The sequence below is a fragment of the Tenrec ecaudatus genome, chromosome 6 (genome assembly GCF_050624435.1).
Source record: "Tenrec ecaudatus isolate mTenEca1 chromosome 6, mTenEca1.hap1, whole genome shotgun sequence".
Classification (NCBI taxonomy): domain Eukaryota; kingdom Metazoa; phylum Chordata; class Mammalia; order Afrosoricida; family Tenrecidae; genus Tenrec; species Tenrec ecaudatus.
Genome location: NC_134535.1, coordinates 50,198,628 through 50,223,582, shown reverse-complemented (window position 1 = coordinate 50,223,582; position 24,955 = coordinate 50,198,628). Strand labels below are relative to the sequence as shown.

The 24,955-nt window shown below is 40.4% G+C and overlaps 1 protein-coding gene and 1 long non-coding RNA gene across 3 annotated transcripts in view; one reads left to right on the top strand and one right to left on the bottom strand.

Annotated features, from left to right (window-relative positions):
- Nucleotides 1–24,955, bottom strand: part of LOC142449908 (uncharacterized) — a 277,617-nt gene that overhangs the window by 43,120 nt on the left and 209,542 nt on the right. The window lies entirely within an intron of this gene.
- SYT1 (synaptotagmin 1) overlaps nucleotides 1–24,955 on the top strand; it is a 627,530-nt gene that overhangs the window by 486,933 nt on the left and 115,642 nt on the right. The window lies entirely within an intron of this gene.

The window sequence follows — 24,955 nt, the reverse complement described above, 5'->3', positions numbered from 1 at the left end:
ATCACAATTACGGTTTTCCCTTTTATTCCTCACAATGTGGACTAACTCACTCCAAACTTTTCTAATAACATAGGAAAAAAAGGGCTGCAATATCCCCTGTCTAGTGTCTTTTCTAAAGTGCCCTGATAATGTAGTAAGTAGGCGTTGGGTTGCTAACTCCAAGATCAGCAGTTCAAAACCACCAGGCACTCTGGAGGAGAAAGATGGGGCTTTCTACTCCCATAGAGAATAGGTTCTAGCCTTAGAAACTCACAGGGGCAGATTTCCCCTGCCCTATAGGGAAGCTGTGATTTACATCAACTCCAGGGCATTGAGTTTGTTTTTCTGTTTGTTTGTTTGTTTGTTTGTAGTGTCTTTCCCAATGCCACTTGTCAGTCAGTTTGTCATAGCGTTGTGGTTTGCTTATTCCTGTGATGATGGAAGCTATACCACTGACCTTTCCAATCAATACCAGATGGATTACTCATGGTAGACAGGCTTCATGGTTTCGGTCCACTATGCATTACCCATAGCAGACAGGTAGTAGAGCTTTCAGAGTAATACACATTAATAAGGATTTGGCATTCCTGTTTCTTTTTTTAGTATTAGATACTGAAAACCATAGGAATAGCATTGGATCTTTGTTAAATGAAGTGTCTTTTAGGTTAAAAGGCACTCGGAGCAAAACTGGAAAAGTAATGTCAGTCATAGTAGCTTGGATGGAGCAAAGCTTTTGAGACCTTCATTTGTTAATGAGTACAATTTTGAACAAGAAGAGATAGCTGCAAATACCCTTTATTAATCAGAATGTGGAATGTACTGTATATTAATCTAGAAAAATTAGAAGTCATCAAAAGCTGAAATAGAACACATGAAGCCTATTGTCCGAGGCAGTAATGAACTGAAATAGTCTGGCCGTGGCCATTTTGAATCAGATAACCATATGGGTTACCACAGTAGGAATGACTAGTTCAAGAAGGGTGGCGTCACATTCAGAGTCAAATACAACATTTCAAGATCTGCTGTCTGTGATAGGAAAATGGATTTATACCTACCAGCACATCCAGTTACCATAGCAAGTATTCAAATTGATACACCAACCACTGAAACTGATGAAGAGGTTGAACAATTCTTTCAATTTCTTCAGTCTTAAATTGATCCAATATGGAATCAAAATGTATAGGTAATTACAGATGAATAGAACTCAAAAGTTGAAGGGGGGGCGGGTGAGATAGGAAGAATCAATAGTTGGATAGCATGACCTTGGTAATAGAAACCAAGGTGAAGATGGAATAAAAAAATTGCGACACCAACAATAACTTCACTGCAAATAGCTTTCTCAATTTAAATGGTCACTACACAGGAATCAAACTGACTACATCTGTGAAATGATGACGGAGGTGATGGGGAAACTCAGCCTCATCAGCCAAAACAAGACCAGGCTCTGACTGTGGCACGAGCAACTGTTCCTTTTCAAGTTCAGATTGAAATTGAGGGAAATTCAAACCAGTCCACAAGAGCTGAATTACAACCTCAAGTATCTCCCAACCTTGAGTTTATGTAGAGACCATCCTCAAGAACAGATTGGACATGTTGAATCATAATGATTGAAACCAGATGAGTTTGGGGGTGATATCAAGAATATCGTATATGAAGAAAGCAAAGAGTATTTAGAAGACAGAAAAGACCAAAGTAGATGTCAGAGGAGACTCTGAAACTTACTCTTCAATGTAGAATAGCTGAAATTAATAGAAGAAATAATGACATAAAAGAGCTGAAAATAAATTTTCTCAGGACAGCTCAAAATAGACAAAGCATTACAATGAAATGTGCAAAGATCATAGTTAGAAAACAAAAAGGGAAATACACACTCAGTATTTCTCAGGCTAAAAGAACTGAAAAAGATTCAGGCCTCAAGTTGAAATCTTGCAATATCCTATGAGCTCAGTATTGAATGCTGCAGAAAGCACGACAAGAAGATAGAAGGAAGACACGGAGTCACTATCGCTGAAAGAAGTGGTCAGTGTTCAACCATTTCAAGGGGTAGAAAGCACAAGATCAAGAACCAATGACACTTACGGAACAAGTCCTAGCTACACTAAAGGCCTTAGTGAAAAGCAGGGCTCCAGGATTTAATTAAAATCTTTCAACAATCTCATGCATGGCTGGAATCACTTACTAGTCTTAAGAAATTTAGAACACAGCTACCTGGCCGACCAACTGCAAGGGATTCTTATTTCTGCCATTCCAGCAACAGGTGGTCCCACATGAAGCCAGAACTATTAAACAATATCATTAACATCACATACAACTTGTACGTTGCTGAAGATAATTTTACAATAGTTGCAGTAGTACATTGACAGGAGCTGCCAGAATTCAAGCCAGATTCAGAAGAGGACAAAGCATGAAGAGCATCACTACTGATGTCAGCTGGGTCTTGGCTGAAAGAAGATAGTACCAATGATGTTTACTTGTGTTCCACTCACTATACAACAGCCTGAGACTGGGTAAACCAAAAGAAACTAGAAAATATTAAGAAAAATTAGAATCCCAGAACATGAAATTTAGAGGCAGTCATTTGAACAGAGCCAGGCCATACTCTGCGGATCAAAATCAGGAAAGCTGTGCGGCAGGGTGCATAATTTCACCATATTTATTCAATCGACGTTAAGCAAAGGATCTGAGAAGCTCGACTCTACCAAGAACCCAGCATCAGAATCCGAGCAAGGCTTAACCACCTGATACACAGATGACCACTCTTGCTGAAATGGAGGAGGACTTAAAGGCACTTACTGATGAAGATCAATTACAGTGAATTACAACTCAATGTAAAGAAAACAAATATCTTCACAACTGAACCAATCAACAACGTCATGGTGAATGAAGGAAAGATTGAATTTGGCAAGAAATCCATTTTATTTGGATCCACAATCAACACTGATGAAAGCAGCACTCAAGAAATCAAATGATATATTACATTAGGCAAACCTGCTGCAAAAGAGCTTTTTAAAATGCAAGGTTAAAGTGAGACTGACCCCAGACATGGCATTTTCAAGCACATCATATGCCTACATAACTGGAACATTTGATGAGGAAAACTGGAAAAGAACTTAGGCATTTGAATTGTTGAGCAGGATATTGAAAGTACCATGGTGTGTTAGGCAGGGTTCTCTGGAGAAATAAAACCAGGCCACTTGTGATTATATATCTAAAAGGATAGGTTTGTATAGCGAAAAGGAATACAATAGCTAATTAATCCACACAGCAGTACAGAGGGCTCAGTCCAACTCACTCTCATGGGACAGTTAACATACTGAAGGTCCTTCAAACTCACACCTGCTGTTGGTCCAAGGTCAAGGAAGCAGGGAGGTACAGAGTCTGCTCCAAGGCAAGAAGAGCAGAGTCAGCTGCAGGCAGCAAACACAACAAGGTGGGGCAGCAACAGCAGAAGGACGAGATGTGGAGGCATAGCAGCGGCCAGCAGTTTGGCAAAGCAGGTGGAGATGGAGCTTCAAGTCAGCGATGCACAGCATGGCAACAAGATCCACCATGATCCACAGGTTGGCTGGGGCCACAGGTAGTACAGAGCAGCTAACTCGGGCAGAAGTTGACTGGTTTGATCCCCAGGGAGGAAGAAGAGGCTGGCCTCCGAGAGCTGCTTATCTGGGTCACCCTCCAATCAAGCTTCGACCTGATTGACCCCCCTAAACCCCGCCCACCCACATGTTCCTACTGGAGCCATGTTGGCACACAAAAAAACTATCACACATGGACAGTCAGAAGAACAAATACATCTGGAGGAAGTGCAACCAAACAGCTCCTCAAAAGTGAAGATGGGATACTTTGTCTAATGTACGTTATTGGAGGGGATTAGTCACTGGAAAAGAACACCATATTTGGTAAAGTATCAGGAAAAAATAAGATCTCTTTCAGATGGATTGAAACAAAAGCAGCAAGAATAGACCCAAACATAACAATTATGAGGACGGTACAAGATCGGACAGTGTTTCTTCTGTTGCACTTAGGACGCTGTCAGTGGGAGCTGACTCAAGCACATCCAGCAGTCATGATGATGCCTTTTCCACAGTAAGACGCAATCTTTCTTGCTCTGTGCTTTGTATTGATCTTTAGCCATATTCCAGATACGGTGTTAGGAAAAACTGATTAAAGCACAGGGCCTGTTTAATAAAAAGCAGCAGAGAGGGGTTGAAAAGATATCTATAATATAATGAGTGTATCCTTTGGAAAAGTGTTATGGAAACAGAGAGCGAGGGAAGATGAGTCTAATTCTATTGAGAATGCTTAGTTCAAGACTCACTAAAGACATAAGCATTGAGCATTGAATTGGGGTCCTATAGAAAACAAAAGAGAGGATGTGTCAGGCAGAAGAAACTGCATATTTTTTTAAAAAGGTAAAATCCTGATTATGTAAGTAATAGTTCTCCTTATTCTATGCCCTGCAATACCAATTGAATCTACTTTCATGTGGTAGTATATTGCTAAGTATGGAACTCCTTTAATATTTCCCATGCAATCCTTTGACCTTTTACTTCTTTGTGCCCAGAGCCTTTATCCTTTATCCCAACATCTTACAGCTCACGCCGATATGGTTTCAAAGATCTTTGTAAATGAGATCACCCTTTCTCCTAGTTTGTCAAAAAAGGCGTGTCTAACCGCTGTCTTTCCATTTCTATTGCTACGCCTTCCTTGTTCATGAGCACTGAAACCCCAGGAGCATTCACAAACCTGGTCTTTTTTCATTTCCACAGTACAGTCACGCTCACACACAGAGTTTACATCCCCCTGCTGTCCGTGCTATTCCTTTACTATTAATGAGGGGGTTCCTTTCTTCCGCCCCCCCTCCCATGCCTCTCTCCCTGTAACCTCCAAGTTAGTTCATCCAAGAGTGGCAAGTTCTTTCCTCATATTCAGAGTTTGCTTTATGGGAGTTTTCATTTGGCTCCTAGATTTTTGACACTCGTGTTTGTGTTACAGACAAGTATTCCTACTGAAGCAGTGCTTTCTCAATCTGCACGGTTTATTAAGGCGTACAGAGCTTTCCTTGGTCCCCTCTCTCTCCAATCTGTTCCTTCATCTTATATTCCTTTCTCTGGACTTGGAGTTGGACAGAACGTTTGTTATCCTCTTTTTTTAATTTTTTTGCTGTTCTTTACATTTCATTCTCTGGCCTCTTCCTTCTCCTCCCTCCTTTCTTGTCCCTTTAAACACAGGTCTCTCGTTGTAGGTAACAATGTTCCTTCATTCTGTAAAAGCCATCCTCTTAGGGCATTTTTATCACCAGCTATCGCGCTACCTGACTTTATTATTGTTAAGTGTCACCAAGGAGATTCTGACCAACTTTGATAAATTCCTGCTGCACCTTCACAGTTTGAAAGAATAATGAGTGTGTGATATTGATAATACTTTCCCCCCTTCAGTCCATAAATGTTTCTTCCACCCTAACCCTCCGCCCCTCCCACCCCCAAGTACACATTGACAATTTTTTCAGGGATCACCTAAACATACACTTGTCTTTCTTGCTGCGGAGCCTTAGGCTAGTTTGTTCTAATCCGAGACTTCTTATCTAGTACTCCGCCAATGCAATTTATCAGCACACATAAGGGACACCTCTGGGTGTCCCACCAAGAACATGGAGCACATTTCTGTTTTGAATTCAAAGCAATTCAAATGTAGCAGGCTCCACACCTTGTATTTCACATTTCGATGTCCCTTGCCTTATGGTAACTGTCTCTGTTCATAGAACTTTAATACACCGCTGTGGTTCCAACTCCTAGAGGCCCTACGTACAAAACAGGGAACACTGGCCAGGCCGACTCTCTCCCACGACTGTTGCTAGGTTTAAGTGCATTGTGACAGACACGGGGCCTCTCACCAACGTTGAGCATCTTCTTCTTTTTCATTGACCCTCTCCTGAGCATAATGTCCTTCTCCAGAGACTGGTCCCTCCTGATAGCATGCCTTAGCACCTGAGATGAATGGATCCTCCTTTCTAAGGAGCGTCGGGCTGTACTTCTGAGACAGATTTGTTGTTCTTTTGGCAGTCCCTGAAATATTCAACATTCTCTGCCAACCCCATAATTCAAATGCAGTAATTCATCCTATCTTCTTTATTCAGTGTCCAGCTTTGCATGAATAGGAAGTGATTGCAAATATCAAAGCTTGGGTCAGACCACCTTTGTTTGCAGAGTGACATCTTTGCTTTTCAACACCCTGCAGAGAGATGTGGCAGTGGATTTTCCCAATGAAATGCACCATTAGCTTTCTTGACGGTGCTTCATGGGCATCGATTGTGGAAAGGTTGTGAAAACGCCATTTGACCTGCCTGCCTGCTTCAGTCATGGGGAGAACTGGCAGTCTTTAGCTTCAGCCTGCGTGGGGAAGCGCTGCAGCTCCTCCTGCACATCCTGCTGAGACAGTCTACAAAATATATCCATTTTCTCTGTCATCTGAGGTTCACATCAAATTCTATCTGTGGATTTGAATTACTGCAAATATGTCTCCTGGGCCCTTCCCGGTTGAACTAATAATTAGGGTTTCAGCACATATTCCCTTGCCAGGCAACTGCTAGCATCCTTATGAAGTGAATCCACTACTCACGGGGGAAAGAGAGGGAGGGGAACTCGTTCAGAGCCCTCCCGCTGCCTCCTCACCCTTCCCAAGCAGTTGGATTTCCTTATCTTCTCTCTTCCTTCTGCTCTCTTTAGAACAGGAGAGAAAATAGATGGCAAGTCTTTTTTCCCTTATCTAGTCCCAATTTTTTCCTCCATTTCCTCCCTCTATTTTTCCTTCTGTCTTGAGTCCCCCCACACAATTCATCAGTTTTTCTCCTCTATCTTCCCTTTTTAAATCAAGGTCCTCATTTACTATCACACACGCCACAGACAGCAAAATCCAGCAAGGGAGAAGTCGAGTTGGACCCCTTTGATCTTTAGTGACTCTGCTTTGAAAATAGCTTTTCTGTCCTCATCAACTTCCAGACAAAACCCACACCCACTGCCACCAAGTTGATTATGAGAATGAATCATTCATTATAGGAACAGACAGCCTCATGGCTCTTCCACGGAGCAGCTGTTGAGTTTGAACTGCTGACCTTGTGGTAGCAGCCATGCTTATCTCTCAGTGCCACCAGACCTCCTTCCTTACCAGCTAAAAGGTTAGTACTATCCTTTTCAGTGGTGGTGGAAGACGTTCTCCTAGTACCATCATGAGCCAGCGAGAAGCAGCACTCAGGTCAGTGATGCCTTCAGCCTCTCCTCCTGTTTCACCCACTCCTCACAGGTGACAAGGAAAAAATCATCACTGGGGTAACAGCAACTCCATGGGAGTCTGCTTTATGACCCCCATGACCAAAAGCAAGGTGCCCTGGTGGCATAGTAGTTACGAGTTGGGTTGCTAACTGTGAGGTCAGAGGTTTGAAACCACCAGCAGCAGCTCAGGAGAAAAATGAGGCTTTCTACTACTATAAAGAGTAATAATATGGAAACCCACAAAGGGCAGTTCACCATGAGTCAGAATCGGCTCGATGGCAGTGAGTTTGGTGGTGATGGTGGTGCTTTTAAATATAGCCAAACAGAGAATGGTGTACTTAAGATAGCTTCTGAGCTTTCTCTGCTAAGACTCTTATTTCCCCTGTCCATTCTCTGAAGCCCTTGTTGAGATGCACCAGTAAATACACCTATGCAGTGACCCAACATCAGAACAGAAAGTCTTTGTAGTCATTACATATAGTTAGTGAAAAGCTGATGCTATTCCATCAGTAAGTCTGCATTAAAAAAACATGCACACACCCGCCTTTGGCACTTACAGAGCCCCTTTTCAGAGTTAAAAGTGCTCTCCAACAATTGTCTCACATTGTTTTTGAGGAATGCTCTCGGCTCAAAAGCTAATTCTCAGGCATTATATAAATGCTATATCCCTTATGCCTTGAGAAAATTTGTATTTTCATTTAGAAATATACATTGCCCATATATCAAAATAACTTGGTCGCCATATTTCCATTTCACCAGAGGCTAACTCGGATATCCACATCCAAATCATTATTTGGGAAGAGGCACTTTCTCCCAGAACCTCACCATCATGTGACGACAATAAAACAGAGTCCTAGAGATTGTGTCTGACCCAAAGGCAGTACCATTGGCAGAGGGAGGACAGGAAAGGGACAAAGCAATTAGGCAATGTTTGTCTGCAGGCACCGTTCACATATTTCTCTCCATTATTGTCCTCCCTCTTTCCATGAACTTACTGCAAGGGCAGTGAATTACTTAGTGTGGCTCTTCTACTCAGTTTCTAACTCCCACCAAACAACCTGCACGTGTCTGGTGAGAAATTTGCAGAGGCGCTAGATGGGGTAAAGATACTGATAAGATTCACCTGTAATTGTGAACAGGATTCCCTGCTTTGCCATCCTATAAACAAACAAACAAACAAACAAAATCACTGCCGTCGAGTCAATGCTGACTCATAGAGACCTCTCTGTGGGTTCCCAAGACTGTAACTGTTTACAGAAGCCCAGTCTTCCTCCAGTGAAGCTGCTGCTGACCATGTAACCACTACAACACCAGGGCTCCTGCTCTGCATAACAGGAGCCCTCTGAGAAGCCTGAGGAGGACTCTCATTACCAGCAAGAGCCAGGATCCATGTAGAGTGGAACTGTGATCTATGCACAGTGAACCTCCTGGACTCAAACAACAGCTACAACACCAGAGGAGCAGCAGCAAGAACAGGAGCCAGCGCATAGAACCTAGTGATGGGCGTCGCAGCGCGTGAAGCAAGTACAGCTGAGTACTCCTGTGCAGGAGACTGGCTTGTGGAATGGGCTGCCTCTGGGCCCTTAATTCAGGAAGCTGGGTTTGTTTATCAACAGAACTTGAATGCCTTCCAATTGAGGCTTATGGCAGAGTGGTATGCCCCATTGGGCATGTAAAAACAGACCTGAAAGAACTTTGTAACATGTTGTGATAAACAACTATCTTGAGTATTTCTCACTAGCATTACAACTTGATGTGTTAACCTGGGCAGACTAGAGAAACAAATTCATAGACACTCATATGTGTATAAGGAAGAGCTTTATATACAAGAGCAATTGTATATTGAGAAAAAAAACCTAGCCTAGTCCAGTTCAAGTTCATAAGTCCAATGTTAGCCTGTATGTCTGATACCAATCTATAGATTCCTATTCAGACTCACGCAACATATGCAATGATGCCAAATTCAGGAAGATTGCAGGCCAGTGTGTAGAAAGTCTTGTGGATCCAGTGGCAGTGGAAGCATCTCAGCACTGGCAGGGGTCTCCATGTGGTTCCTCCAGCTCCAGAGCTCTAGGGTAGCTCCACATGCCTAGTCATCAGGCCTCCAGAGAGGTCATCAAGCTGTGACTTGATTGACAGGCTCTGCAAGTTGACACCAGATTATATAACTACCACACTTGGTAACGTCCTTTATAAACCCTTTAATCATAAATTTTGTCTGTGAGCTCTGTGTGGCCATGGTCATGGACACTAAAACGCAAAGAGATAAAACAGAGAACATTAATTAAGACAACACACTTAAGCAATTGACCAAATACCTGGATTTTTACCTAGCCTTCTCCTAACTAAAGCCCCTCTCCAAGTTCTGGGACCATATCCACCATCAACCTAAATTTTTGCCTATTTCCACTTCCTTAGATAGATCTTCCACATTCAAAGAAACAACCAACTGGAATTTATTACTGTAATGGATCACCATGTCATCCACAAAAGGACAAAATAGTATTTCACATTATTGTAAAGAGACCCTTTAAAATCCACAATCTAACAGGAATGAATGAATGATGAAATTATATGTCCCTAGTCATAGTATGTACTTAGGACATCAACAAAGTAGGAGCACCAGCTTCCACAGCAAAGACACTAAGAGCCATGTAGACAAGGCTCGAGAAAATGCACGCCCTGCAATAGAAGGAAACTGAGGCACTCAGTGAAACTGATAGCAGCTTCAGAGCAGGAGAAGTGAGGTAGGCTGCTCCTGTGAAGCTTTACGATGTTGGAAACCCAAAGGGGCAGCTCCACTCTGGCCTGTGGGGTTGCTAGTCATGTAATTCACTTGGCAGTAGGTATGGTTTCAGGGTCCAAGGCTGTGCCAGCTCTAAACCCACTTCATGCAGGGTCATGACAGCGCTCATGAGCAAGCTTCTTTAAACTCTGAAGCCCCTATCCCCTCAGCCTCTTTGTTATCATCCGTCCCTGGCAGGCTCCTCCGTGTAATTAAATTTTCTTATCTCAGCAAGCCTCGTGGGATACTGTTTCTTTCTAATAAACAAGACGTGAGGATAGGCTGTTATGTCTAACTCTTCTTACATCCACTCAATCTGCAATAGGATCCAATGAGTGGTTACTGGACCAGAACAAAATTACATTAGACAAATGGTATTCATAGTGAGCAGGCCTCTGATCCATTGTAAGAGGACCGTCCTGTATCACCATGTCTGGTGATGAAACATCTCCAGCCAGAAAGGTCGGCAATGTTCTTTGCCATGACACAAAGCCAAGGGCCTGCTCTTGCACATGCCCTGATAAGCCATCAGTGGAAACTCCCGTCTCAGATGATACACTAAAGTGAGGACACAAGAACAATTCAACCAGTGCAGTACACTCAGTCATGTTACTGTTGAGCTGAAAATCATTTCCATGCAAAGTTATGTCCTAAGTTTTGTAAACAGTAAGATATTTCTATAATAAAAGCTCTATCAAGGCATCCTGGCACAAAGGAGACTTTGTGGCCCAGTGGTTAAAATGCTTAGCTGCTTACCAGAGCAACACATAAAGAAAGGGTTCACCATGTGAGGAGCAAGGAGTGGCGATGTACAGCCTTGGACACCAGTGAGGCAGTTCTACTCAGTTCTGCAGGGGTCTGCTGGTCAGAATGAACTCAGTGGTAGTGGATTTGGCATGGTTTCTAATTTTATTTTCCATTTCCCTTTTGTCAATTTCACTTAAGAATTTGATTGAGATCCTTGACTTGCAAAACAGTCCTTCCCCATAGAAAGCGGTCCCATCATTCCATCAATTATCTATCTCTGAATATGGGCGTTGAACAATTCCACAAGGAAATAAAACATCATCTCATAAACCATGTACATGATAACAATCACAGCTTCCTTTTTGACGATGGAACAATTTGGGCCGATCCTCACATTCCACTCTCTGTCATCAACCTCGGAAGAACATGCAGGGCCGCCAGCCCCAGGTGACACGTGATGGATCTGATTCCTGCACAAACAACCCAGCTGTGCCTTGTGTTTGTCCATGCTGTTTGTGATCGTGCTCAGTCCACTGGATGTCAGCAATGATCCAATGCACGAGGAAGCCTCAGCATAGAGGATTTAAGTGAGTGAGTACACGGGTCTGGCAGGGGCATTTCAGAATGAGTAACAGTCATGGAAATTTGTGAACCACCCACGACCAAGCATGCGGCAGCAAACAGAGTAGCTCCCGCTGCTCCTTGACTACCTCAGACCTGAAGCACAAAATTACACAGCTCAAATCAGTTTTAACTCATTCCTTTTCAGATATAAATGTATCCATGCCCAAATTCAAATGTGTTTCATCAAATTTACTTGCTTTATAAAATGCGTTTCTTTTCCATTGTTCAAATTTGTTTACTGTGGTAGAGATAAATTTTTTTAAGTGACATAATCTTACACACAGGTAAAATGCAACAATTAAATGAACCAACAACACACAAATTTACTGTCACTAAGTCGATGCCAACTCATCAGAATTTTATATGTGAAGTGCAAAAATGAATGCTTGTAGTGGATAAAAGGAGACGGATTTGTGGCTATCTAAAGACAATGCCAAGAATCAACTTCCTTTTTTAAATGTAAGAATCAGCAGAGATTTATTTTATTGGATGCTACAGTTTAGTGGTTGCAAACTTGTACCAACATCAAACCAAGCCCATGTCAGAGACCCCATTGTACCTCAGTGGGTTTCCAGGGGTCGATCTTTACAGGAACAGATAGCTCTTTCTCCAGCAGAGGGGCTGGTGGATTTGAACTGCTAACCTTGCAGTTGGGTTGAGAAGTCCATCACTCAGCTCATGCTCTGGCTTCTGAATTTGGTGTGGTTTTAATGGTATAGCTGTCTTCTGGATACAGTAAGTTCACTGCGAGGGATCTCAGCTTCAGAGGATGCAGAGAACACCCTCCTCTCCTGGCTCTTGCTGGTAATGAGATCCCTTCTCCCGCTTCTCAGAGGGCCTGCTGTATACACAGCAAAATGGCACTCCAGGGAATCCTGTTCACAATTACTCACAGGTGAATCTCATCCATCTCTTCCCCCACCTGTTTACAAGACCCATTCAGGGACAAGTCATTTGGTGGGAGTCAGAATGTGGTGAGAAGCACCTCATCAAATAATTCACCTCCCCTGCAGTCCTGGCACTGATGGTACTGAAATTACTAATAGAAATGTGAAGTAAAACTACAGCAGTAAAACATTTAATGACAGTGTGGAAAGTAAAACTATTTAAGAATCTGAAATTGTTGCATCTACAAAAAGACCCCAAATCATACTCACTGCCATAAATCCTACCCTGACTCCCCGCACCCTTACAGGAGAGAGGAGAACTGCCACTGTGGTTTTCCTAGATGGCAATTCTTTATCAAAGTCAAGAGCCGCATCTTTCTGCTGCAGAGCGGGGTGGTTTATAGCGCTCACACTGTGGCTCGCAGCTCAACGTGTAACTCACGCCACCACCAGGGCTCCTGGCTGCATCTGCAGACCCCATGAATAACAAATATAGGTCCTGTTTTGTGAAATAATGTTACTTCAAATTATATAAATTATTGGATTGAAAGAGGGCCAAGTAACTGCCAACATCGCAACAGACCATTTGAAATTTCTTGTCCAAAACTTTCGAATAGTAAATGAACTGGGTCCTGTAGTCAATATCTCTTTCTAGGGTGCAAACCCTGCGGCCATTTGCTCTCCATAGGTTGGCTCTGTATACTGGTTTGTTTACAAAATATTCAGTCCTAAGTCATTTAATTCTCAATCTTCTATAGATGGATTTACTGGGTGGTGCAACTTGAATACGACTGAGAAACATAAAAGCAATTCCATTCACTGAGATTCTACACATTTTTTGTCATATTTCTCCTGGAGACGTAGTTTTGGTAACTCATGAAGTGGCCCTCAAATTAATGATGCCAAAAGGAAATACCAGAAGAGAAGCTGCAATCAATGCAGAAAAATGCAAACACTAAAAAAATGTGTTTGTGTTGATGTGTAGGACAGAAGATTGCAGCATTTTCATTGGTGTGTTAGTCTGGGTTGACTAAAGAAATAAATCCAGAGAGGCACTCATATGTGTATTAGCAAGAGCTTTATACACAAGAGCAATTGAATATTGAGAAAACAACCCCACCCAGTCCAGGTCAAGTCCATAAGTCTGATATTAGCCATATGACCGATACCAATCCATAAAGTCCTCTTCAGACTCACAAAACACATGAAATTGTGCCAATGCAGGAAGATCACAGGCCAGTGGGCAGAAAGTCTTGTGGATCCAGTGGCAGTGGAAGCATCTCAGCATTGGCAGGGGTCTCTACCTGGCTCCTCCAGCTCAGGGCACTAGCATAGCTCCATGTGTCTTCTCAGCTGGAATGTCTCCCAGGGAGGCAGCATGTGTCCCACCTCCAGCGAGCTGTTTTTCTCCTTAGTGCCTCCATATTAGGTCGTCAAGCTGCGACCTGATTGACAAGCTAAACTCCACTCCTTCACTCTGAATCCTCTCAAATTGACAAGATTATGCAACTACCACAATCAAATAAGTCATGACTTCCAAGATTCAGAAGTAAATCACAAACATGTTCAATGTCTACCAGTCATCCATAGGGTATTCAATAACTTAAGAGAATATTTTGAAAATAACAAACAAAATACTGCCCCAAACTGATCATCAAGTTCACCATCATGGAAGCATTAATAGGAAACAAGTAAATGGCAAACGTGTTACAGAATTAACAAGTGCCATAGATCAATCTTGTATGACCATGTACTACATTGTCAGGGATACCAAGGAATCTTGCATTGAAAGTGAAAAGGTAAATGAGATTCTTTCAAAAAGGCTTTGCTTTGTGAAACAACATGAAGCTATCTGAAGAAGAATCCATGAAGAAATCCGTGCAGACTTATCCTGAAGACTGAAATGCAAACCTTCACAACAGAGGTTCTCAACCTTCCTAATTCCGTGACCCTTTTATACAGTTCCTCATGTTGTGGTGACCCCAACCATAACATTATTTTCGTTGCTATTTTATAACTGTCATTTTGCTACTGTTATAAACCAGGCAACCCCTGTGAAAGGGTCGTTCAACCCACAAAGGGGTCGCGACCCACAGTTGAGATCCACTGCTTCAGAGAAGTGAGACAATTCCATTCATATGTGAGGACTGCTCACAGATTCAAAAAGACAATTTTTACTCATAAGGACATGTATGATTCTGTAATAGAAGAAAAATATAATGCTTATTTTCCAATGTTAAAATTGCTTTACACATCCCTAACGTTAACAGCCACAAACTGCACAGTGTTGTCCCTCCAGAGACTCAGAGACCTTCCAAATACACCGATGTGAGAAAGACTTGATTCCTTATGTTTATTTTATATGGAAGTAAATCTTGTTCAGAAGTTTAATGAAATCATTCAATTTATAAAAGCAAAGAAAAGAAATACTTTTAATTACATTAATGATAAAAGATCTATCATAGTTTGTTGTTATATTCTGATCAATAGATTTCTCTTCTGACATCTTTTTCATTTCTTCATGTGTAATTATAGCATTTATTATGAAATAAGCATTAAAATTAGAGTCTGAGCCATTTAAAGTAAAATTGGTGAAAGTCAATTTTTCATTGTGGAACATCAGCAGAATTTTTAACTGATCACTGAAATCAGTGCACTGACTTATACCTTTGCTCCTGAATGTGTGAAATACTATCTTTATTGCAAAGTTGGTCTATAGTAAACATTTTAATGCAATGCCCCCACTAATAATTCTATGATCCACTCACCTCATAATACTAAAATGGCCACTTTTGTGTTCAGTCACTACACTGATCTCAATCCCTTGGCAAAGTGAGCGCCACATCGTGAAGTGATTGACCACACTTCACGTTGTCAAATCCTTCTCACAGAAACTGCCTGACCTCTTTATTTCAGATGCCACTATCTCTTTATATTGCCCCTAGCAAATCCTAAAATCTATCAGACCTCCTATTGTACATTATGTCTCTTGCTCATTGATTTTAACATATTTGTTGACTGCTTATCAATTTTATTTATAAACCACTATTATATGTCTACAACAGTGCCCAGTACATTACAGATGCTCAAGCCATATATGCTAAATTAATAATAAGCTAATTCCCTTATCTGGTGCTATTTCCAACAACTTATAATTTACTGGTTTTTATTTTTAGTATACATTTTGGTTTTCTATGTTATTTTTAAGCATATCACTATGCCTGCTTTTCTATTTGTTGTTATTTCCAATCGAGACACAAATGTAGTCTTAAAATATAAGCTAAAGATACCATTAAAATTTTTGAAGATCTAATTTTAAAGTGTGTGGGAAGCCGCAGCTCTCGCCGCCATTACAAGATGGCGCCGGGCAGTCAGGGTGGTGGCCCAGTTAAGTGGTAAACAACCACTTAGAGCATGCGCACTGCTTAGATGACGTAGTCATAACTCCACCCTGGAGTATGCTAATAAGGGTTCTGGCGAACGCACCAATCAATGCACAGCACGTCCCCATAGAGCGCATATAAGCAGCAGTAGTTTGGGGCTTCGGGGTCTTTTTCCGCATCTGCAAATCGAACCCGCATTAAACGCCTGTGGAAGAATCCTGTTGTGGCGCGGTCCTTCTTGCTGGCGAGACTGAGCGCGCGACAAAAGTGGAACTCCATTGTGAATTAAATGACATGAATTGTACACTTAGTTTAAGGTATCAAAGGATTTTGAGCATTGTCCTCGTGCCTAGCATGCTTGAGCTTCACTCTTAGGCCTCCTGCTGAGCACTCATATCTTAGCCACACTTACATGGGACGCCCACCTCGCACCACTAGTCCTTACGGCTGGGAATGTGGTTGCAAAGGGGACACTAAGAAGCTGTTTTACAAGGCATCTTCATGGCAAGTATGTTGGATTTAGAAAGACGGTGCATTTGGGGGAACTTGCATATCTGATCATGATGATTAGCGGTACAGAGCTCCATCTAACCCCTCTCCTCTCTTTACTTCTGCGGCTAGACCCTGGAAGGAGTCACCTCTCTCCTCCCTGCTCCCTACCAGGCGTGCCATTTCTCTTTCTTTTTTTTTAAATCATTTTATTAGGGACTGATACAACTTTTTTTTTATATAATTCCTCCATTTTTTTTTAACTCACTGACAGTTATGATTGTTTTTTTCCAGTCTAATAGTTTTTTCTTTAATGGAACGTCCGTTTATCCTGTTTCTTTCTTTCTTTCTTTCTTTCTTTAATGGTTCAGTGATTGTGTCAGGAAGATGAGCCTCATAGAATGCCAGTTTAATAGAACAAAGTATTCTTGCATTGAAGGGAGTAGTTGAGTGGAGGCCCAATGTCTATCTGCTACCTTAATACTAAACCTATAAATATATGCACATAGATCTATTTACCCATCCTCATATATAAATATATTTACATATGTGCATGCCTTTATTTAGACCTCTACAAATGTCCTTTGCCTCCTAGCTCTTTCCTCTATTTCCTTTGACTTTCCTCTTGTCCCACTATCGTGCTCAGCCCTCATTTGGGTTTCAGTAATTCTTCTCAGTTATATTACCCTACCAGGCCTCCTACACCCTCCTCACCACCGCTTTGGATCATTTGTTGTTCCCTTGTCCCTGGGTTTGTTAACACCACTACCTTTCCCCCCACCTCCCCCTCTCCCATGTCCCCCCGCAACTGTCGGTGCCGTTGGTTTCTCCTCCAGATTGTTCACCAGTTGTGCCATTTCTGTGGTGCTGTTAGCACAGTGTCTTGCTATTCTCTGTCTACACCTGTATCTTCACTCCACTCAGACCTGTGTAAGGTCAACTTAATCATCTGGGGGGTTATGGAGTATAGATTATTGACTGAAATGGTCTATGGTAGACCTCAATAATAATTTTTAATAAGGAATGAATGAATTCAAGCTGAGTGGACTATACTGCACCCTGACAAAATAAGTACTCTAATACATAGCATACTGTCTCATTCACCCGAACAATTTACTGTGCACTTGTATCCTAGGGAGACATCAGTCCTTTTCATTCCATAGCACGGTTTCACACTGTGACCATCTGGACCATTTGATGCAACTCTAACTCTGGCAGCATCTTCTGAGGTATGGGAGTAGTTGTGGGCATAAGATGAGTGTGATAGATAGTACCAACCACAGGATATATTCAACATCACCCATTCTCATTAAAATTTAAAACACGCCCTGGACCTTTTTATAACAGAAGAACGTTTTATTTGTTTTACAAATGGAGAATAGGAAAGTAGTCTGAATTGTCATTTTGAAAGCGTGTTGAACCTCCATTTTCTTATTTGGTGCCTCTAAAAAAGACTCCTAACCTCAGTGAAAAATGCCTTTACCCGTCAGCAGAGAACTTATCGCCAATTTAATACATAAATAGTTAAATAAATAAAATATATCACTCTAAAATGCCACAGCATTAAGACAATTTAGGTGCCTTTTGAAATTCGTTCAAAAGTCGAGCATTTCCAACAAACTTGTGAACTTAGCTCCATTTTACAAAGGTCACTAAAAGGAATCCCTTTTTAACCATAATATAACTGATAACACTACAGAGCTCATCAAATGAGAATTCATTTTAAATTGAGCTTTTAATTCATTTGCTGGTGATGACCTTTGTCCTGATACCTACAATGCTTTTCAAAGTATTGTTGCCATTGCTTATTAAGTCACTAATTTGTGTCTACTCTATTCAGGGGCTGCTTTGGAGAAAAATAATAATGAAATTATCAAGCTGCTCAGAACAAAGATACCTTCTGATTGTCAGCCCCATAGTCTAAAAGGGCAGGTTAATTTCTCTGAGTCTCACAGTGGGAACTTTCCAACACTAACTGGCAGTTTCCACCTAGTGATCAAGGCAATTGGCTAAAATAAATTATACATAAAGCTGAAATTTCTAATAGTAATAAGGCCCCTTCGTGCGATAATTACACCAGCAAAAGCACTCATCTGTTGGCTGCAAGTGTACAGGGTCTGGAAACTATCTTGTAAAAACTGCACCTCGAGAAATATTTGCATTTCTCGTTTCATGACAAAGCTAACTTGGCAATGTCCACAGTAGTAGATATAAAAGGGAATGTAAAAATATATGCATTAGTTGTTTTGTTGATTAAATTAGAGACACCACTGATTAAGCAATAATGTTGCTGCTGTTTATAAAGAAAAAGATGGCTGAGGTTTTTCATTTACATTCAATCAACAATTTAGAAGTCCTTCTCATGTGCCTGGAGTTGTGCATATGAAGTACAGTCCCTCATCTCCTCCTGGAGTTTAGGTGAGGAAAACTCACAGACACCAAGTAAATAAGGGGAACTAGCCGCTACACATCATACATAGTACTGGCATTAGGCAATGGTTACTAGGTATTCGTGGGGGCAAGAATAGAAAAGAGGTTCTTTACTATAGACAAGGATTTGAACAAGGGATTCATGGTTAGGAAAACTGCACTGAGCAAACGTGAATAAAAATATTGTGAAAGGATGTCTCAACTAAGCAAAGATCTGGTGACGGAAAAGAATATACATGTTCTGATGAACCACCCTGTCTGATTGAGGTTTCATAACTGAGTTCTTCGTTCTCAACATCATGCTCATCTGAAGAGACCCTGTCTCCAAGGATATGAGGGAAGTCTACATCCTATGACTCCTAGACATGAGAATGTAAACTCTGATCCCTGTTGCCCAGATTAAAACATCACTAATGAACCATCCCAGCTCTAAAGTTCCCCGTAGAATCAGCTGAGCTCTTTGAAGTGACATCACAGCCTAACTTCTCCATCTGTTCAATCCTGCTTCCTTACTTCCCCGTAGGCATTGACTACAGGGTTCTGCCCATTAAACATCCTCTTTATAAATCTCTTTTCTAAAATCTGCTTCCCAGGGAACTTTGCTTATGACAGTAGAGTATATTGAGGGGAGAAACCTGACTATATTAAAGTGTAGGGAATCTGTTTTTTTATTTCAATAAAAATATTGAATTAATGAAGAATAAGGGCGGAGATTTGATACCAAGGGCTCAATAAAAAGTAAATGTTGATAAGAGCCCCCCAATAAAATGATTAATAAACTTAAAAAAAAAAAAAAAAAAAGTAAATGTTGAGGAAAATAATGATGACAACTTATGTACCAATATGCTTGATACAATTGATGTATGGATTGTTATAAGAGCTGTAAGAGCCCCCAATAAAATGATCTTTTAATAAAGATAAATAAATGAGGCAGAAGTGCCCTAGACTGTATCATGCACTAATCTCATGTTGGGGACACAGAAGTGACAAGTCTCTTCTCTCACAGAGCTGATATTCTGGTAAGGCACATTTAAGTTAACATCATAGATAATATCAATACTATAATATGGAAAAGAGATAATATAAGATGCAGGAAGCAAAGTCAGAGAATCGGCAAGGATTATGTTAAGGAATGCATGGGGCCTTTTTTATGTAGAGTTCTATGGAAATCCTAACAAGGTGACATATGAAGAGTTTGTGTAAACGAACAGAACAATCATGGCAGTGTCTTAGAGAAGAGTATTGTATCATAGGAAGAATAACAAATGCAAAGGCCCCAGAGTGAAAAGGTGGTGGTCCATTTTCGAAAGACCAGGAGCGTTGTAAGATTCTGGGGATGCTGGCAGGAGTCAAGGAAGTGTCAAATCATATAAGGCATTTTAGTCTATGGAATCTAGATTATTCTCAGTGAAACAGGGATTTAATTGAGGGATTTGAGGGTATCCCATGACCAGATTTACATTTTGAAAGAATCCGTCTGCCTTCTACAAGGGGCTACCAGAAAAAAATGGGATTTTCTATCAAAGCTATATATTTAAATTTTTTTACAAAACAACCTTAACATCATCCAAGTACTCTCCATTACATTTGTCAAATCTGTGATTCCATTGTTAGAAACATTTTTTCAAACTCATCTGTTTGGATGGCTGACAACACCTCCCTCGTTTTTTGCTTCTCCTCTTCTATGACATCAAACTGCTAACCTATCATGTCCACCTTCATTCACTGAAACAAAAAGAAGTCACATTGAGCTAGGTCAGTTGAGTCAGGTGCATGAGGTAATAGAGGCATGCTGTTTTTTTGCCCAAACAAAAACTGAGATGCCTGCATGAGCAGGTGCACTGTCGTGATGGCAAAACTAATCCCTCATCTGCCACAAATCAGACCTGTTTTGTCACATACTGTTATATAATCTTTTTAGAACCTGTAAATAGGAAGCTTGATTAATAATCTGACCTGGTGGAATGAACCCCAAATGCATTTATCCCCCTCACAAGAAAATGAATGAGCATCAGTTTTGGGGGATACCTCCTCATATTTGTTATCTATGAGTCTCAATATCTTTATTTTTAAAATCAATATTACAGTACCTATTTCACAGACTGTGGTGGAAAAAATCAATTGGGATTGTTAATGATCAGAAATGTAGATCTGGATATTTTTCTTTGCCTTTTGTAAATTTTCTGAGAATTTTTTCTCTTCTCATTATGATACACCACACCCACCAAAGAAAAATACTTTAATGAGAAAATCTTGTATTCTATCATTTTTGAGAAATAAATGAAATGTTTAACATCAAATGTTTGTATCAATCATCATTGAAAGTAATGTGTAAAAACAACGAAATAATGGTATGAAAATGGCCATGTAAAACTTTCAGCATTTTCCCACTAGTCTATGTAGATGACAAGAGATTGGTAAAACCTTTACAGGCTAAATAGGGTCTATTTTAGACTCTAAGAACAGACATAGTGCATTTTTAGGAAATGACAGAGCCGTCAGTCCTGTCATAGATGTTCTATCTGCAGGTGACAAGAGCACTCTCCTGTGGTACATTTCCTGGCTCCTCTTGTTTTGCATGAGCTTCAGATTCCCACATCATCTTTAATGTCAGAAAGCACTTTGCAGTCATGTTTGTATTCACCCAAATCATTTAGCAAGGTTTGAATTTGCATGTAATAAGAGAAAGTTGTTTCAATTCTCAAACTTTGTTCTAAATAATTATTTCTAAGTAATTAGTAAGGCTGACTTTTTTAAGCATGAGAAAGGCATAAATGTATATATCTGATAGTAACAACTCGGGAAATTTAGCAAATAAAACTAAACTAAAATATCATTTAATATTTTCATTAATTTTCCATAGATAATGTGATTTTCTTATTAAAGCCTATGAAATCCAAGGGTGAAGAAACAGTATTAGCTTACATATAGCTTGTAGATGCTGAAGTAATAAAATTTGAAAACACTGAAACATAAATATAATAAGTATATAAATGCATATTTAACTTGGCATAGCACATATGGTAACTATGAGCAAATAATATTTCATGTGTTTAAGTTCTTAAATTATAAAATTAAATGTAGCTCTCTATAAAATGTAAACATTTGCAGGTTTCCATATCTCTCTATTTTCCTAAAGAATCATTTTGACTTTTTCTTGCAAACACCTGCCTTTTCCCACAGCCCGTAGCTTTACAACTGTAGGTTACTTCTTATTTTCCTCCCACTTGAGGCATGGTTTTCCAAATGGATAAGGGCTCTCTTGTGACACTAAATGATATATTTAAAATATCTAAAAAATTTCCTAGATATCAGAAGATTAAATAACAAAATATTCCTGGAAGAAATATTGGTTATGACACCTCAGAGTTTAAAGCACTAAGAGGCTCTTAATTGTGGGATGAGATTATGGACCATAAAGAGAGGTGTCAGTTAGGAAGGTGCAATCCTGTCTAAAATGCCTACTTAGACCTGGTAAGAAGACCCGGATTCTGCAACACAGTGATTCCCCTGGGAGACTCGTGTGAAGAACAGACAGCTCCTGCACAGAGAACCCTCATCCTAATGAGCATTGTTGAACAATGATTTTGTTCACTTACATTTCTCTTGTCTCACAAAGTTCAACTGAATTTGCCCATACTTTGTATTCATTTCTGTGATAGTGACTCCCATTTCCTATTTTCAGAGACTATGAAAAGCAATTTATTCCACCAGATTCTCCTGATGTGTAAATTAATTCCTAGGGGTGAATAGGCATGTCAGGTGAATTTGGCACATTATAAGTAACTCTTTATTATCCAACTAATGAGAGGGGGCTATGGCCTAGATCATTCAAAATAGGGAGTATTATCTAAAATTTTCATTGACTTAGTATTGAAAATGTATGCAGAATGATAATATAGGTAATGATCCTGTTTTCAAGAAGTGTACAGTCTTGTAGGAGACGTAAGGCCTGTATAGAACATGACCCAACAAAAGTCCTCAGTGACCCCAGACACAGGTGCATAAGATTCTGCAAGAACACAAGAACTAGAGCTACAAACAGATGTGGCGACACTTACCAAAGAAGGGCTACTGAGACACCATTTTCTATAAATACCCATACCAATTCTATTAATTAACATTTGTGGAACACTCACACTTCATTCAGCAACAGCAGAATACACATGTTTCTCAAGTTCGTGTGGAATATTTCCCAACATAAACCATAGTAGGCCATAAAACACAAATAATCAAAGTTATGAGTAAAATTATGTGAAGAAGTATCTCCCACCTCCATGAAATTAAGCTAGAAATTAATAGCTTAAGATAGTTAGAAAGTCCCAACATATCTAGAGAGTAAACAGCACATTTCTAAATAAAAAGTGAGCCAAAGAAGAAATCTTTTTGAACGTTAAGAAATATCTTGAACTAAGTGAAAAAGGAAAAGGCAGAAAATAAAGCTTTGTGTGATACATCGCAGCCATGCTTTGAGGGAAAAGTCTATTATTGAATGCTTATTTCAGTAAAGAAGAAAGATACGGAATCAATTACTAAACATCAAATTGAGGAAACAAGGAAAAAGAAAATTTAATCATAAGTAAGCAAGAGGAGTAAATTATCAATATCAAAATCAGTTTTTTTTTTTAAAAGCAGGAAATAATAGAAAAACTTAAAACCAAAAGCTGGTTCTTTGAGAAGATGAGAAGATTGCTTTTCTCGTCTGCTCACTGGCACGGAGTCAGTGCTGAGTCATGGTGACCCTGTAGCACAGGCAGGGACTCACTCTGGGTTCTGAGAGTGTCAGTCTTCACAGGACTAGAAAGCCTCATCTTTCTCCCAGGGAGCACCTGGTGGTTCCACATAACCCAAACCCATGTCGATAGCATGAATCCTAGAGCAAGTAGACACTTTTAGTTTTTGGTAAAAGAACCTAACCAAATAATTATATTAATTTAAATTATTAAACTGTACCCTGTCAGTAATTTCCATATATGGACGCTTGGGCTGACAGCATATATGAGACAAATTATATGTAAAACAAAATGCAGTCATAATTAGAACGTATCTTATAAGGGTCTTCAAAGATGGCCTGCATTCCTATGTTGAAGAAGGACTGTACAGAAGTCTGTGGAAATCTGGCATAACCACTGCCCCTTTTTGAAATCAGGATTCACAATATCAGGGAAGAGTCACTAAGAAATGAATCTTGATTTTTCAGGAAATAAAGAATTCCCTGTCAGAATTCATTCTGGTCTTCAGTATCTGGAAAAGGTTTAGTGAACCACATAGCTGTGCTCTCTTGCATGTTCATGTTCATGAATATGAAGGCATACTCTACCTATGGTGAACAATGGTGTGCACTTCATTCGTAAACCTAGAGTAAGACTCAAGGTGAGGTAGCTGCGTTCAAAATGTAAATCAAGAACAGCACAAAATTGATTCCTGTAAGTCAGAAGTTAGAAGTACCTCTCCTCTCCAACCTTTTTATCAGTTCTGACATAAGCCGTCCTTTCTTTTCCATGGCATTTTCCACTTCTCACCTGGGTTCCACCAACCTTTTCAATGGCTACCCAGAACTTACAGACCATACTCGCGTTAAGCGGTTTATTAAGGAAGCAGTAGGGTACAACTTGGGCTAGGGATCGCGAAACACGGAGGCCAAGCCTCCCGTCTTCCACTCTTCTCCACCATGTAGGTCTCCTCCCAGCGCCCTCACTGCCTGCTCCACCACTGGGCTCCTTCCCAGCCCTTCAGTGCTATCACCCTGACACCCGTCACAACTCTTTTAGGAGGTCTTCACCTCCTTATCTCCGCTTCTTCTCATGTCTCCCTTCTTCCTTCGACCTCCTCCTTGCACTTCTTTCTGTCTCCAAAATCCCTGCCAAGCTGGCTGCTTAAATACACAATTTCAAGGCACAGACTCCTGCCACAACAGCAAACTAACCAGTGCCTCTTGGTAGGACACATACACTTCATTTGCATAGAAAGCTACAACTCACCTTATTTACATAGTCTCTTGTCCAAGTCCTGCAAGGTGCATATCACTCATAGGGTAAGCTACAGGGCCAAACTCGAAGTCCCGATCCAAACTGTTACAGCCTGCCCAGAAAAAAACTGTCAACTTGGACAAAAGTAACAAGCTCTCTAAGGTCTAAAACTAAGATAATAAGATATGACAAAATAATAATAATTTATTAATTATGAAGGGTTCGTGAGGGAGGGGCAGGGAAATGAGGAGCTGATATTAAGGGCTCAAGGAGAAAGCAAATGTTTTGAAAATGATGATGGCAACAAATGTATACATGTGTTTGACACAATGGAGGTATATATGGATTGTGATAAGAATTGTACAAGCCCCCAATAAAATGATTTTTTTAAAGA